The sequence below is a fragment of the Oryctolagus cuniculus genome, chromosome 2 (assembly GCF_051225735.1).
Source record: "Oryctolagus cuniculus isolate XC-2025 breed Fujian yellow rabbit chromosome 2, ASM5122573v1, whole genome shotgun sequence".
Taxonomy (NCBI): domain Eukaryota; kingdom Metazoa; phylum Chordata; class Mammalia; order Lagomorpha; family Leporidae; genus Oryctolagus; species Oryctolagus cuniculus.
The window spans coordinates 125366719-125384764 of NC_142868.1; the positions used below are offsets into that span (position 1 = coordinate 125366719).

General features: G+C 37.7%; 1 long non-coding RNA gene across 3 annotated transcripts in view; it reads left to right on the forward strand.

Annotated features, from left to right (window-relative positions):
- Positions 1-6208: 6208 nt before the first annotated feature.
- The window catches only part of LOC149128041 (uncharacterized), a 61324-nt gene continuing 49486 nt past the window's right edge, over positions 6209-18046 (forward strand). For 2 of the 3 annotated variants that reach the window (XR_016230250.1, XR_016230251.1), the window contains exon 1: positions 6209-6519. This is a non-coding gene — a long non-coding RNA (uncharacterized LOC149128041). The remainder of the gene's footprint in view (positions 6520-18046) is intronic. The other variant, XR_016230249.1, reaches the window with a different exon arrangement.

Here is an 18046-nt window from a genome sequence, read left to right on the forward strand (position 1 = left end):
AGATGAAATGGCAACTTTTGAAATTCTCTCTATGCTTTAAAAAGGGAGGGAAATGCATGTGGCAAAACACATTTTGAAATTTAGCAAACCTCAGATGTTTACTGTGAGATGTTTGATGAACCCAAACACAGCTGTGTACACTTCTACCAATTGAACATGATATTTTCCCCTGAAATAGAGCAAACACTTGTTCATGCTAGCAGTCTACTTATGATGACAGCATTCCATTAAGTAGTTTGGTTCATGCAGAGTATATTTTTAAATGAAAAAGCTTGCTCTCAGCCCTTGCAGAAGCTAAAAGGCCTTGGTGAAAATATGGTTTGAATATAATATCTTTCACATATCCTAAGGTAGTGGAAGGAGTGCATTGTGGCATAGCAAGTTAAACCTCTGTTTGTGACACCGACACTGGCATTCCATATGGGCACCATTGAAGAACTGGCTGCTCCACTTCTGATCCGGCTCACTGCTATTGCATCTGAGAAAGCAGCAGAAGATGGCCCAAGTACTTGGGCCCCTGCACTCACTCAGGAGACCGGGAAGAAACTCCTGGCTCCTGGCTTCAACCTGGCCCAGCCCTGGACATTGTGGCCATTTGGGGAGTGAACCAGAGGGTGGAAGATCTCTCTCTATTTCTCTTTCTTTCTCCCCCTCCTTTTTCCTTTTCCTCTCTCTGTAACTCTGTCTTTCAAATAAATAAAAACTAATTCCTTTTCAGAAAAATAAAATGCTGTAAGAGCTATTTGAAAAATTGTTTTGACTGGAGTGATAGCAGTTACAGCAACCTGTGTGTAAGTGGATGGGAAGTCTAATGGCATGATTTTTCTGGCAGAATAACGTTAGATTATTGAGAAGAATTCTACTTTTTAATTGATGTAACTTTTCCCTAGATGATATGAATTATAACATTTAAAATGTTTTATGCATAATGTGGATAAAGCCACATGAAAATGCAGAAAATTAAAATGCTGTGCTCCCCAGTAAAATATTGCCAGTGTCTGCTTTCCTTAAAGTGTGCCAAAAATGTCAACATGTTAGTACATTGTAACAAAAAACACTAAACTAAAAACAAATGTAAATCCAAACAATATTATCGATAGGATACAGATATTCCACGATTTTCATGAATTTTAATCTGATATTCACAGATCTTTTATGTTTAGCTTCATGTGTGGTAATTTCATCTTTGCTGACTTCTAGTGTCCATGAAATTTAGGAACAGCTATTGGAAGAAAAACAAACATGTTTCTAGTGATTTAGATAGTATTTTGCAGATATTACTTGATATTTCTATATGAAAGGTGGGACAAAATAGGGAAGAATACTAAATTTAAGGACATAATGAGTGAAATTCCTAAAATTTGGTGAAATGCAAAAATATGTAAATTTAAGCAGCTCAGCAAATCAATGCAGAATAAATCAAAGCAGATTAATTTATATACACGTGATTAAAACTGCTGAAAATGGAATATGAACACAAAATATTTAAAATAGCTAAAGTAAAGGGATGATGTCATTGTGGGGGTGCTGTGGAAATCAAAAGATATAAGAAGTGGATTCACTGACACAGTGAGGAAAAATCGTCAAGACAATTTGAAATACAGAAAAAAATATCCTTTGAGAATTAAGGGATAATACACTATCAGACAAAAGAATGTAGTGAACAGATTGTCCAATATGAAATGCCAAAGAAGGTCCCCTGTCCTGCTCAGTGGGTTAAGCCACTGCCTGTGACGCTGGCATCCGGTATTGGAGTGCAGGTTGCAGTCACAGCTGCTCCACTTCTGTCCAGCTCCCTGCTGATGTACCTGGGAAAGCAGCAGAAGGTGGTCAAGCGCTGGAACTCTGTCACTTACATGGGAAACCTGAGTGGAATTTCTGGCTCCTTCTGGTCATTTGCAGAGTGAACCACTGGATGCAAGATTTCTATCTCTTTGTCTCTCCTCCCTCCATTTCACTGCTTTCAAATAAATTTTTAAAAGATCTAAAAAACTGAAGAAAATGTTCTAATAAAAATATAATGTTTTTCCACAAGAATATAAACATTAAACTCGATTATCTTGGTAAATATAAAAGACATTTGTCTATCTATCTACTTTCATGATACATAGTCAATTTGGGGGGAACGCTTAGTGCATTAAGATAAAAGCACAGGGGCGGCCATTGTAGTACAATGCGTTAAACTATTATTTGGGAAGCCTGTATTGTAGATGAGAATGCCTGGAATTGAGTCCTGCCTGTATTTATGATCTTGCTTACAGGTATTTGGGAAATTAACTAGAGGATGGGAGATTTTTTTTCCATTGCCCAACTTTTTAACTAAATAAAAATAAATGAATAAGATATAAGGAAAAAAGGAAAAATAATATGTAAGTATGACAACTGACTGCAGAAACCATAAAGGAAAAACACTCTCAGACCACAAACTGAATTGTTTAAGATTATTCAATGATATTTAACATTATTACAATCATATTAGCTAATATTATTGAAAGCTATTTCATATACTAGTAATGAAGAATCAGAAGCAGTAAATTTCATTTATTCAAAAATTTATATATTTAGGCATATTTTTAACCAAAGTCTTTTAAGACTCCTACAGTGGTAATTATAAAATATTGATGAAGAAAATTAGAAAAGAAAAGTAAATGAGTGAATATATATTCTTCATGCATTATATAGCCTATGTTTTTAATATTTCAACTGTCTTGTTTAAAATGAATATAGTCCTGGTATAATCAAAGCAAGTTTTTCCTCAACAGTAAACAATAAGCTGAAGCTAGAACTTATAGGGACCAGCAAAGGATATAGAATATCTAATAAAAATTTAATGTTTACAAATAAAAATAGAATTGTGAAAACTCTCTGATTTCATCATAGTATGTTCTTGACATAAGAGCCAATGTATAAACCAATAGAAAAAATATTCCATAAAAGATTCATATTTTTGGGATTATACTTTTTCTGCAAAGGTTCCAAAGAAAACTAATGGACAATATTTTAAAATGAAATATTTAAAAAATGTTAATGGATATTTAGATAACAGAGTGAAACCATGACTTTACTTCACAACTTACATGAACATTAATATATACTTTCTAGACTTACATCTAAACATTAAATCCAAAATAAGAAACATTTGAGTGGAAAGCTATGAAAAAAATATTCATTATTTCATGGTTAAGCCATATTTCATTAGATCATATATGGCAAAAACTCTTTTTTTTTTTTTTTTTGACAGGCAGTTAGACAGTGAGAGAGAGAGAGAGAGAGAGTAAGGTCTTCCTTCTGTTGTTTCACCCCCAAAATGGCCACTACGGCCAGAGCTACGTCGATCCGAAGCCAGGAGCCAGGTGCTTCCTCCTGGTCTCCCATGCAGGTGCAGGGACCAAGCACTTGGGCCATCCTCCACTGCCTTCCTGGGCCACAGCAGAGAGCTGGACTGGAAGAGGAGCAACCGGGACTGAATCCGGTGCCCCAACCAGGACTAGAACCTGGGTACCGGTGCTGCAGGCGGAATATTAGCCAAGTGAGCCACGGCACCGGCACAGGCAAAAACTGTTAAAATTGGATATTTAGGCTTCATCAAAATTAAAACTTTTTTTATCAAAAGGCACAATTATGCAGTGAATAAACCACAAATTTGGAGAATATATCCACAAAACATCCATTTGATAAGCATGGTATACATTGCATGTCATTTCTATGACAAGAAATGTGGATGGCTAGAAAGGGATTGCGATGGTTAACATGATTAATAATTAGAGAAATAAAATAGGCCGGCGCCGCTGCTCACTAGGCTAATCCTCCGCCTAGCGGCGCCGGCACACCGGGTTCTAGTCCCGGTCGGGGTGCTGGATTCTGTCCCGGTTGCCCCTTCCAGGCCAGCTCTCTGCTGTGGCCAGGGAGTGCAGTGGAGGATGGCCCCAAGTGCTTGGGCCCTGCACCCCATGGGAGACCAGGAAAAGCACCTGGCTCCTGGCTCCTGCCATCGGATCAGCGCGGTGCGCCGGCCGCAGCGCGCCGGCCGCGGCGGCCATTGGAGGGTGAACCAACGGCAAAGGAAGACCTTTCTCTCTGTCTCTCTCTCTCACTGTCCACTCTGCCTGTCAAAAATAAATAAATAAATAAATAAAATAAAAAATAAAAAAAATAATTAGAGAAATAAAATAAAGCCATGCAAGAAACCACTATGTTCACCAAACAGCGAACATAAAAGTTAGAGATGGGGCTGGCGCAGTGGATTAATGGCCAGGCCTGAGGCGCTGGCATCCCATATGGGTGCCGGTTCTAGTCCCAGCTGCTCCACTTCTGATCCAGCTCTCTCTTATGGCCTGGGAAAGCAGTGAAGGATGGCCCAAGTCCTTGGGCCCCTGCACCCATGTGGGAGACCCGGAAGAAGCTCCTGGCTCCTGGCTTCCGATCAGCGCAGCTCTGGCCGTTGTGGCCATCTGGGGAGTGAACCAGTGAATGGAAGACCTCTCTCTGTCTCTACCTCTGTCTGTAACTCTGTCTTTCAAATAAATAAAATAAAATCTTAAAAAAAATGTTAGAGAAAGATGGAGAGAGGAAGAGCATCAAATATTAGGAATTGGTGAGACTGGAAAATACACTGGGAAGGTAAAATGTTACAGCTACTTTGAAAAACTTCATGCCGTTTTTTGTAAAACAAAACATATACTCAGCCTATGACCTAGCCATTCTCCTCTTATGGAATTGCCCATGAGAAATAAAATAAAAATTAAGTACAAAAATGTTCATAAAATAACTTCATTCATAATAACCCTAACTGTATATAGCCCATGTGCCAATTAATACGAAGTGTACTCATTTGATAAAACGCAACACAAAAAGGTTTTGAAAATAAATATACTCATGGACAGGCATTTGGGGTAGGTGAAGACACTTCCTGGATGCTCACAGGGTGAAGTACCCTGATCAAGCCCCAGCTCCACTCCCAATTCCAGCTTTCTGCTAACATGCACCCTGCGAGGCAACAGTTGATGGCTGAAGTAGACAAGTCTCTGTCACCCATTTGGGAGACTTGGTTGAATTCCTGGCCTCCTCCCTGACATTGTGGGAATTTGGGGAGAGAATCAGTAAATGAATGAGAGCTTTTTCTGTCTCTCTGCCTCAAATAAATAAAAGTAAATAAAAATAAAACACATGAATATATTCATAACAACATTGATGGATCTCAAAGGCACTTATTTACAAAGTCCAAAAATACATAATGTATGATTTTGTTTATAAAATTTCCAAAATAGGCAGAATGATTCTATGTAGAAAAAGTCAGAGGACAGATACTTACTTCTCAGTGACACAAGCGAGAAGCGATGGGAAAGTACATAAGTAGATTTCTGAATGATGATAAAGATCTGCATCTCTGTCGAGTCTGGGGTTACGTAGGTGCTTGTGTTTCTCTAGACTCACTGAATATACATTTGTAACTTGTAGATTTCATTGTGTGTAAATTTTACATTAGAGGAACCTACTACTAATTAATTAGTGATAGGCTTTTTCAGTTATGTTGCAAATACTTATTTTGAAATGTCTCAAAATAGATTAATGACTATGTAGAAAAATGGATAAGTATATTATAGAAAAGGATAATAAAATATTAATCTTAGTAATAAGTTTGTAGGTGTTCATTATTAAGTTACTTTAAATTTTCAGTATGTTTGAAAACTTTAATAATAACTTGGGAAAAGCAAAACTTGTCTTCAGTAACTTTCTGTTTTGCCCTCCCACCAGCAACTCCCTATCAGTCATAATAATTATTCAGCAAGGATAGGCACCTGGATGTGAGGGTGAAGCCATAAATTCCCCAGCTGGTTCCTGTCTAGCCAAGTAATTAGTGAAGCGCCTGAAAATGAGTTTAGCCAGCAAGGGTGGAGAGTTTTTTTCCTGACAAAATCCATTTGGGTATTTATAAATTATTCACAGGGCATGTAAAATTATCAAATTAAAAATCAACCTGCTATAGATTTATTGAATTTCAAGACCCATTGGTGGGGCCAGAGCAAACGATTTTGCCAGCCTTGCTCACGTACCAGAAGTTCCCCACCCACAATAGGGGATCTTGGCTGGTTCCCTCTCTAGTTAACCCTCATCAGATCCACTAACAATTACCTCTGAGCTTCCTCTCAGCTGAGATGTTTTAGGTTTAAGCATCAGAGTCTCCGAGTATAGTCTCCTAATCAAAGGCAATATTAGAACATCTGGTGGGTGTGAGACTAATTTAAATTGCACGAGATTTCGAATTGTGTAGCTTGGGATTCAAATACCCAGCTTAGCCTCTTACTAGCAGTCGGCACTAAGTATGCTAGGACAAAAGATAATGCACGTAAAGAAGCTGGCATTTACTAGTCTACAGGTAAGTGCCAGCTTTCTTGTTGTTGCAAGGTAGACTGTTTCCTACAGCTTCATATCTGCATTGTTCCTGTAGCATTTCGGAGGGAAAATTTAAAGATTTCTTTGATCCAACAATTAAAAAGCTTGGAAGATGCTACACTTTAGGTGAGTAGGAATATCATATTCACCAACAGGAGCCAATAATCACTAAAAATGGGATATATAGATATAATTTCAGATCATTACTAATCAATATTTAGTACTATTTCTAATCAATATTTAGTTCTATTTCTAATCAATACTTCTTATGCAGCTCTTGAATAAAATATCTGATCTATTGGATAAATGATATGGTTAAAAAGCTAACATATGTGTACATAAGTAGGGCATAAAATGTCAGGAAAGGATAATATCTAGGACATTTTACTGCACTGAGTAAAATAATCTAGTGTTAGCTTCTCGCATAGCCTCTGAGTACAATGTTCTGGTTCAATAGCCCCTGCGGTCAGCTTGCATTGTTTTGTCTTGACTCAGTGACTGTGATCGTCCTGACAAATAACAAGAAGGTTACCAGTAGCCTAATGGTATATAACAATAGCTTTTGCTCACATCACCTCACCATGTCAGTATGTTCATCCCGCATCATCAAAGAAGGGTGAGTACAGTACAATAAGATATTAAAGACAACATTCACATAACATATTACTGTATTTAATATGTGTTATAATTTATTATGAGTTATTGGGTCTCTTACTGTTCCTAATTTATAAATTTACAATATGTAGGTATATGTAGAAGAAAACATAATGGCTGTAAGGTTTGGTGGCTCCAGGCATTCTCTGGGAGTATTGTAACATATCCTGCAAAGTTAAGGGGTATTATAATGGTTGCTCTCCACTCAAACTGCTGCACAATTTGTATAAAACTCAGATTTCAATGTGAGAAGACTGCTCTATATATGTTTTAATTTCTTTTCTAGTCCTTTCTTGAGGATTCCCGCACATCCAATGCAAGGAACAAAACAGGATAATACTGTTTCTTCAAGTGTGGTCTTTGATTCACTTAATATTAGAATTGCTTGACATTTTAATGATTTATCAACCTGGAAAACCAGTTTATACAGGAAACCAAGCAGTAAAAGAACCATGTTTCTGTGTTTAAAGACCATTCTCTGGAGAGTGGTTTCTAAAATTGAATCATTTTAGAATCAACAGGACCTTAACAAATAATAACACGTGGGTTTCATTTCAGAGTATTTGATTTGGTGCATTGTGGTACTTAACAGGAGCAGTGGGAGTAGTAAAATCTCTCCAGGTGATTCTAATGACTATAATTACTCTCCATGTCCTAAACCAGAGTTTCACAATTTAATCTGCATGTATACCGCCTGGAGATCTTGTTAATATATAGATTCTGATTTGGTGCATTTGAGGCTTGGTTTTCTCCACAGCTCCAGATGATGCTGATTTTGTAGATCGCTGACAATCCTAGGCAGCTAGGCTAGAAAACTTTGTATTACCAGACACAATTATTCTATGTATGACTTTGTAATTTTGGGGAAATATTATATTCATCTCTTCAGTTTTCTGTCTGTGAACTATGACCCCAAAATAGCATCAGCATCTTTTATAGAGCTTCCTTCAAAATAGCAAAGCTTTCCTAAATGATACATCCTAAAAAAAGACAAAAAAAAAACTGGACTGGAAAATTAATGATGCTAATGATAAAGAAGAAACTGCTAGGTTGAGGAGAACCTTAGTGTCTCTGAATTCTATGAGATGAGGCAAATTTCAAATTGAGAATTTACTTAAATGACACACCCATTGTGATCACGGAAAAAAAAAAAGCTAAAAGTTATGTGCGTCCCTTCCCTTCCCTTGAAGCATTTTTCAGAATACTTTGAAAAATTGATGGGAACCTTTGCACATGGATAATGAGATAAGTGGATAAGTACTAGGACTGGCAGTCCCAGTCAGTCCATTCTTGGCAGCTCGACATAAGATTTCTGGCAGGATTCAAGGAGCGAAAATTGGTGCTGGTTTTGCTCCAAGCTTGTCCTATAATTTCAGCAGAAGAAAAAAATTGGTAAAGAAATAAGAGTACTTGAAAAATTCCATTTATTCTTTTTTTAAAAAAGTTTGTTTTAATGCTTTATTTGAAAGGCAGAGCAAAAGAAAGAGTGAGACAAGGAGGAAGAGAGATCTTGTACCACTGGTTCCCTCTCCACATGCTGCAACTGCCAAATCTAAGCCAGGCTAAAGCTGGGATCCAGGAAGTGCATCTAGCTCTTTCCCACATGGGTGGCATGGGTATAAGTACTTGGGTCACCATATGCTGCCTTCCCAGGCACATTAACAGGAAGCTGGATCAGAAACACATCAGCTTTGACTTATCCAGCAATCCCACATGGGATAACAGCTTTGCAAGCAGAGGCTTAAGCCACTGCCCCACATTGCCAGCCCCTCTATTTTTATCAGTTAGTTACTGAGTGCCTGTTTGTCTCTGTCTTTCTCTCCTGTCGGAGAGTGTATCTTCGTGAAAATAGCTAACAGGGATATGGAGGAACAGTGACAAAATTGATTATTGAAATGAAGGTATTAAGGATTCAATGTGAAACTTGAAGCTACAAAATTGCCTTTCAATACTGTTGCTGGTGGTCAGGTGTGTGTATTGAATACTTGACACATAGTTCAAAGAGAAAAAAGTGCAACACATGAATGTATATATATATATATGATTTCAAAAAAATTATACATTTAACCCATGCTAAGTAGATGGAAAACGCAATGATTAAATACAATCACATTTAATAGGGAATATAAAATGAAAGAAAACACAAAATCACAAAAGAAGCAACAAAATTGACAAAAATCCTACCTAAATTATCAAGAGAAATTTTTAAATATAATGAAAATACTAACCTTAGGAATAATTAAAGATTTTTTACTATTGACATCATAGAAATAAAAATAACTATAAGGGAACACTATGAGAAATTGTCGATAAATTAGATTAACTAACTGAAACTGATAAATTCCTAGAAAGACATAATTACCAAAACCAACACAAGAAAAAATAGGTGGTGAACATTTTGGTGCAACATGTTAGGATGCTGAGACGCCCACATCCCATATCACATACTCAGTCATACCTCTGCTTCCAATCCACCTTCCTGCTAATGCACACCAAGGGAATCACCAGCTGATAGTGCAAGCACTTGGATCCCTACCACCCATGTGAGACTCTGATGGAGTTGCTGGTTCCTGGCTTTAACCTGGCCCTGCCCTGGCTGCTCTGAACATTTGGGTAGTGAAACATCAGATAGAAGAGCTTTTTTTCTCTGTTACTTTGTTCAAATAAATACATATAAATAAAATAGAAAAGAAATAGGAATTATAAATAAATATGTACAAGTTAATAGAATGTATTTAGAAAAATAAAAATAAAATACTAACATCGAAAAACTGAGCTCCGAAAGTTCTGGGTGTTGAATTCTATCAAGGATTTGACAAAGAATCAATACCAATTCTTTTCAAACTTTTCCAAAAATTAAGAGAGAAGGAAAAACTTCACAACTCATTCTGTCAGTGTTACCCTAGCATTAAAACCTAACACATCACAGTTCTCTGAGTAAATGGATAAAAACAACAAAGAAAAGAAAGAAAAAGGAAAATAAAACCGATAATCCAGAGCAGCTGCATTAAACAGCAGGCTATTTCAGGTGACCTAGAAGACTTTCCTCTTACTGCTTTTGATTTAAAATCTATTGTCTGTAAGTACGGCTACTTCTGCTTTCCTTTGGGTTTCATTGGCAGGGGATATCTTATTCCATCCTTTTACTTTCAACCTATATGTGTGTCCTTAGAGATGAAGTAAGTTCCTTATAAGGAGCATATTGATAGATGTAGTTCATTGATTTCTTTCACCAGAGTTTTGAAGTTTTTCTTATATAAATTTTGCATGTGTTTTATGCATATATACATATTTTATTTTAGAGGGTTGCTAATGTAAATGGTAGTATGTTTTTAAATTCAAATTCCATTTAAATTCAAGTACATTTCTGATGTCTGATAAAGTGATTGGTTTTGCATATTAATTTTATAATTATCAGACTCCTAATTATTTGTGTATTTCTAGGTTGTTTTTTGTCAGCTCCTACAGACTTTTTGATAATTATGATCATGCTAAATGTGAAAAAATAGTTTTATTTCTTGTTCCTCAATCTGTATACGTTCTGCTCTTCCTTTTATTGCCATATTTCATTAGCCAAGATTTCCAAGATAATGCTGAATGGAAGTACTGAGTTGGGACACTTTGCTGAGTCCCTGACCTTAGTGGGAAAGCTTCTCATTCTAAAAATTGAGTTCTCTGCTAACAGTAGGTTTTTGTAGATGTTCCTAAACTAGTTGAGGCTGTCTTCTGTTTTGTTTTTTTGAGAGTTTTATCATGAAAAATTCTGGATTTTGTCAAGTACATTTTCTGCATCTGTTGATAAAATCAAGTGATTTTCTTTATGTGATGAATTACATTAATTGATTTTCAAATGTTTAGCTTGCCTCTATACCTGAAAAAAATTACATTTGGTCATGTCATGGTATCTAATTTTTAAATATTTTGTTGGGTTTAATTTGCTAATGTTTTACTGAGCTTTTGTGTGTGTGTGTGTGTGTGCTCATGGGAGAAATTGGTTTGCTGTTTTCTTTCCTCTTTTTGTAGTGTTCTCTGGTTTTGGTATCTGGATAATCCCAGCTTCATCATAAGTGTGCATTCTACTTCTGTTTTCTGAAAGATTGTACAAAATAAACATGCTGTGTCTGTTAAATATAAGGTAGAAATTACCATTGAATTCATCTGAGCCTTGTGCTTCCTTTTGGGAAGATTATTAAGTATTGATTCAATTTTATTACTAGATATAAATCTATTCAAAATGGTTATTTTTCCTTATGTGATTTTTGTCCAATTGTGTCGCTAAAGGAATTAGCCTATTGTGCCTTTGTTGTCCGATATACTGCCATTGAATACTCAATGGTGTCTCAGTGTATATTTCCACACTTCTACTTCCTTTACTATACAGGTACCTCTCCCATCTGATCAGTAATGACTTTCCAACTATTTCAGTGTCAACTATTACTAATACTGTTGTTATTGTTATTATTACTTAAAGCATATTTGCTTCTCCCCAAGACAGTCAACAATAAATACCCAAGCTAGACTGTTTGGATTCAAACTTCTAAACTCCTGGTCCTTGGAAAAATTGCATAGCCCCCTGGATTCAGTTTTTGACTTAAATAAGGTCAGATTCCAAAATTACTTAGAAGTTGAAATGAGTCATTATATGAATATAATTATAGCATTACCTAACATATTACAAGCACATCACAAATATTATTATTATCACAATATGAAGTTTTTTTTAATATTTTTTAAGATTTATTTATTTATTTGAAAATCCGAGTTACACAGAGAGAAAAGGAGAGGCAGAGAGAGAGAGAGGTCTTCCATCCACTGGTTCACTCCCCAATTGGCTGCAATGGCCGGAACTGTGCTGATACGAAGCCAGGAGCTTCTTCCCGTCTCCTATGCAGGGTCAGGGGCCCAAGGACTTGCGCCATTTTCTACTGCTTTCCCAGACTATAGTAGAGAGCTGGATCAAAAATGGAGCAGCCAGGGCTTGAAACGATGCCCACACGGGATGCCAACACTGCTGGCAGTGGCTTTACCCGCTATGCCACAGCACCGGCCCCACACAGTATGGAGTTTCAAAGAAGAGCGCTCTGTCTTGTTCATCTTCCCATTTCCTGGACATATCATAGTAACTGGCCCACTAGATAGATTCTCCAAGTTCAGTTGACTGAAAAATTGAGAATTGAAAGCTGCCCATTCCCTCTTCCTCTGCAAAACCAAATCTGATGAATAAATCATTAACTGTGAAAACAAAATCAAGAGAACTGGTACATGTAGCCCTGGGGCACAACTTTCAGTTTGTAGACATGGCATTTTCAGAAGACACATACCTTTCATTTTTCAAGAAAGAAAAAATGTTGTGCATTCTTGCAGACAAAAGCTTTTCACATCAGGATTGCATTTACACATATTTTACAAAATGTAGTGCTAGGTTAAGATCATATTTACTAAAAAAAAATACTACCTTATGGTACAATTTTAAAAGATTTTTTTTTTTAATTTGAAAGTCACAAGTTAAACAGAGAGTGAGAGGGATAGAAGGGACAAGAGATAGTGAGAGGGAGAGAGGGAGAAAGAGGGTGAGAGGGAAAAGAGATCTATCTGCTGAATCCCCAGGTGTCTGCAACAGCCTAGGCTGGGCCAGGTTGGAGCCAGGAGCCAGGAGCGTCTTCGATGTCTCCCACATGGATGACAGAGCCCAAGCACTTGGGCCATCCATCTTCCACTGTTTTTCCCAGGCACATTATCAGGGAGGTGGATTGGAAGTGGAGCAACCAGGATGAGAACTGGTGCCCATGTGGGATGCCAGTGTCACAGGTGACAGCTTTACCCACTGCACCACAGTTCTACCCCCTTTTCCATCTTCTGATCCATTTAAAGCCCATTACAGTTCATTATATTTTTCTATAAGTGTGTCCATAAATGGCCAAGTTACAGGAATTTTCAAATGAACAGAAAGGACTATATTTTAATAATTATAAAATTAAATTTGGTAACATTTTAAACCTTTAAGCTGTGTATGAATTCTATTCAATATCATCATTGAAAAATTAATGAAATTAAACAATGGCTGAAGATTGAAGTGTCAGATGGTATACTGCTTGTCCAGTGGTAAGAAATTTCATTAAATTAAATTCTGTTTTTTCACCCCTAAAATACCTTTCATATATTTGATATTATATTTCATTTTTTAAAGATTTGTTTATTTATTTGAAAGATAGAGCAACAGGGGGAGAGTCAGAGAAGTATATTGAAATAGAATTTCAACATGGGATACTAGCATTGCAGGCTGCAACTTAACTTGATGTGCCTCAATACTGGCTCATTCATTTCATTTAAGGTGTCTAATCTTTTGGGATAAATGTAGATGCTCAGTTTTGCAAATCAACTTAAAACAAGATTTTGACATAGCATTTAAGAGTAAAAATTTGAAACATTAGATAAATATTTATTTCTTACATGTAAAATACTGTTACTAAAAAATTGTATTTCATTAAATGTGGATATAGTGACTAAAATATAAATTACACATCTATTACATCTGTACATGATTATGTTATATATGTTGAATTATGGAATGTGTATCACTGTCACATGAAATACCTAGCATGTATATAATATACATACATGTATATTATATAGTTTAAATATACACATTGCATTGTTTATAAATGTTTTATTACATAATAAGTATATTCAAGAGGCATATATAATTTATATGCACAATGTAAACCCTAAAGAAATGGACTTCTTTGATCACAACTGAAATATAAGAGTGCGGCTGGCGCCGCGGCTCAATAGGAATCCTCCGCCTTGCAGCGCCGGCACACCGGGTTCTAGTCCTGGTCAGGGCACCGGATTCTGTCCCGGTTCCCCCTCTTCCAGGCCAGCCCTCTGCTATGGCACAGGAGTACAGTAGAGGATGGCCCAGGTCCTTGGGCCCTGCACCCACATGGGAGACAGGAGAAGCACCTGGCTCCTGCCTTCAGATTAGCGTGGTGTGCCAGCCACAGCGGCCATTGGAGGGTGAACCAACGGAAAAGGAAGACCTTTCTCTCTGTCTCTCTCTCACTGTCCACCCTTCCTATCAAAAATAAAAAAATTAAAAAAGAGTGCGTCAAAATGTGAACAAATTAATCTAAAATATAGATCTATTTCTTAGCAGTTTTCAAAACCAAGCATAAACTCTTCGTAGTATATGAATTTCTAAGGACCTTTTGAAACTCTTCAGGTCACTAACACAGTTGTCTGAAGACGCAGGCTTCTTCACTATCCACTCTCCTGCGTTCCTCATCCTAATCAATAGGTTTCCTATAATCCAGTTGCTTTGTCAGTATTTTTGATAATTTTAATAGATATTATCCCTAAAATGTATTGTTTATAGTTTGTTTTTGTTTTTGTTTTGACAGGCAGAGTGGACAGTGAGAGAGAAAGAGACAGAGAGAAAGGTCTTCCTTTGCTGTTGGTTCACCCTCCAATGGCCGCTGCGGCTGGCGCGCTGCGGCCGGCGCGCCGTGCTGGTGCGAAGACAGGAGCCAGGTGCTTCTCCTGGTCTCCCATGGGGTGCAGGGCCCAAGCACTTGGGCCATCCTCCACTGCACTCCCGGGCCATAACAGAGAGCTGGCCTGGAAGAGGGGCAACCGGGACAGAATCCAGTGTGCCGGCGCCACTAGGTGGAGGATTAGCCTATTGAGCCGCGGTGCCGGCCTCTAAAATGTATTGTTTAGAGCCCCTTTTTCTCCTTCAAAGGGATATACATTCACCAGGATAGTCATCAATGCTTTCATTGTACAAAATAGGCAACTAACATAGAATCTTCAATTGATAGTTTGTTACTGCAACAGTAAGACAATCTGAAGTAAATGTTCTATTTGATTGTATTAAAGCTGAAATGAATGTTTTGGCTGTTGTATTTGATTTTATTATCAAGGGAAAATCAAGCTGCTCAAAATAAATCAAAACAAAGATGGAGAATATTTGGAGTCTGAAAGATCTTCTTGGATGCCTCCCAACTGGGAAAAGTTCAGGGAAAACAATAGTAACCACATATCAAAACTACCAGAGAATGCAAAGCCTCAGGAATAATAACAAAAATAATGAAAATTTTGAATTTCCTACCATGTTAAGAGCCCGAATTACTAAGGTACTTACTGAGAAAATAGGAAACATGGAGTAAGTGCAAGACATAGTTACAATGACAACAGCACCCAATATATAGTTGCAGATGATACTCTGTTGCTTGAATTTGTGTGAATCAATTTTCATTTATCTTTTTATTATTCACTACTCTTTTCTTTACTATTTCATGAAAGGTATTTTGTTAAAGTGGATTGCTAATAAATTAGTTGAGGCTTTATATAATCTAGAGATAATAGCCATACCAAATGAGGGAATCCCTTTAGGGGAGAATATAAGTATATTATTGCTTGCATGACAGAGTTATGTTACATGAAAGCAGATTTTTTGAAAGCTTAAATACGTGTAGAAGGTTAGCACGTACGGTGTAATCCAGAAACAAGGGTAGTAATATGCCTGGTGCATTGCTGCTCCGCCTTGGTTCTAATCTATTTCTGAAGGGACTTTGTTTCCTAAAGAATTGGCATGATTAACAAAAAGCCAACAAAACCAAAACAAAACAAAACAAAACACCTGGGGCAGCTTGGAGGTGCAATGGGCAATGGGTTAAGCTGCCTCTTGCAACACAGCACCATTCAAGTCATGGCTGCTCTGCTTCTGCTCAGTTCCATACTAATGCATCTGTGAAGGAAGAGAAGGCTGGCCTAAGTACTTGGGCCCCTGCCACTCATATGGTAGACCTGGGTGCAGTTTTGGGCTCCTCATCTTAGCCTGATCCAGACCTGGCTATTGTAGCCATTTGAGGACTGAACTAGTAGATGGATGGTATTCATTCCACCCCCCCTCTTTCTCCCTCTCCTTCCCACCTTTCCTCCTCTTATACTGTCTCTTTGTTAAATAATTAATGAGTTCTTCCAAATTCCATTTCTCACATACTCATTTGTGAAAGTTCTGTATGAAAGCTTCTCATTTAATTTATCAGATTGATGGGAGACAGGAGAAAGGTGGAGTTCCTTCTTCCTGCTGTTTTAGCTGTGCTGATGTTGAGGAATTTGAGATGGTGATTTTTCTGCTACAACTTTTTTTTTATTATTTTTATTTTTGATAGGAAGAGTGGACAGTGAGAGAGAGACAGAGAGAAAGGTCTTCCTTTTCCGTTGGTTCACCCTCCAATGGCCGCTGCGGCTGGCGCACCACGCTGATCCGAAGCCAGGAGCCAGGTGCTTCTCCTGGTCTCCCATGCGGGTGCAGGGCCCAAAGACCTGGGCCATCCTCTACTGCACTCCCTGGCCACAGCAGAGAGCTGGCCTGGAAGAGGGGCAACCGGGACAGAATCCGGCGCCCTGACCGGGACTAGAACCCGATGTGCCGGCACCGCAGGTGGAGGATTAGCCTAGTGAGCCTCGGCGCTGGCCCTGCTGCAGCTTTTGATGTCCATTCACAGTGTCCTTGGTTGTTTATGGAAAGTTGAGGTGGAAGCAACCATGGCTTCCTGGGTCTCCTAACTCTGCTTAACTCTGGAACACATCTGCTCTGCCTGCCTCCAACAGTCTCACTTCTGTGACTATGAAATGATATGAGTGATCCTGGTGGACCAGTTTGATAAACATTTTTTTCTGATTGGTTCCTTAAAGTCTCTTTTTTAAAAATTTTATTTAAGTTATATGTTTCATGTATTTCATATATACAGATTTAAGAACATAGTGATACTCCCCACTCTATCTTCCCTCCTGCCCACTCTCCAACCCTTCTTCCTCCTCCCTCTCCTGTTCCTACTCTTAATTTTATAAATATCTATTTTCAGTTTACTTTATACTGCAAAGATAATCCTACACTAAGTAAAGAGTTCAACAAATAATATGGAAAAAAAATGTCCCTCAACAGAAGAGACAAGAGCTGTAAACAATCATTGAATCTTAAAATGTTCATTTCACTCCAGTACATTACATTTTAGGTACTCTAGTAGTTACCCAGATCAGGGAAAACATATAATATCTGCCTGTGGGACTGGCTTATTTCACTAATAATGGTTTCTAGTTGTGTCTTTTTGTTACAAATGACAAGATTTCATTTTTTATAGCTGAGTAGTACTCCATAGTAATATATATATATAAATTTCTTTATCCAATCATCAGTATATGGACATCTGGGTTAATTCCAAACCTTAGATATTGCAAATTGAGCTGCAGTGAACATGAGGGTACAGATATCTTTCAAATGCTGGTTTCTTTTCAGTTGGATGAATTCCCAGGAGTGGGATGGATGGGTCCTGTGGTAGGTCTACATTCAGATTTCTAAGATAATTCCATGCTGTCTTCCAGGTCATAGCACTGTTCTCCCTTCCCTGGAGTATTTGCAGTGTCCACTGATTCTCTCATTTGTCTCTTCTCAGTGTAAGTTTCTACACAGGAAATCCAGAGTTCCTCTGAAAATTAATATCAAATTTATTACTCACTCAAAGACTGTCATTGGCTTTTTTCTCTATTCGTGAAATAAAAATCTACCATAACCTTTAAGACAGAATATGTGTTGGTTACCCAGGAGCTCTGTGACTTAATCCTGTACTCCTCTGTTCCTTTCTCATTCAGCTCTGGATTCATGGATATTCTGGATAACATCTGATCACAATGAACATGTCCTGCCTAACTCAGACTTTGTCACTGAGCGGAACAGTGTTCCCAAGAGAACTCCATGGCTGTTCTCCTCACTTCGGATACCATCTTAGATATCCCATCAGAGAGGGATTTCCTTACTGTTTTGCATACACTCACTCCCCCTTCCTAATCACTCTTCATTAATCATATACAAAATGACATATCTTGTGCTTATTTTTATTTCTTATCTCTGTCTATACTAGAAAATTTTATAAGAGGAAGGAGTTTGCCTCTGTGTAACTGTCAAGCATAAATTAAGCTTTCAATACATATTTTT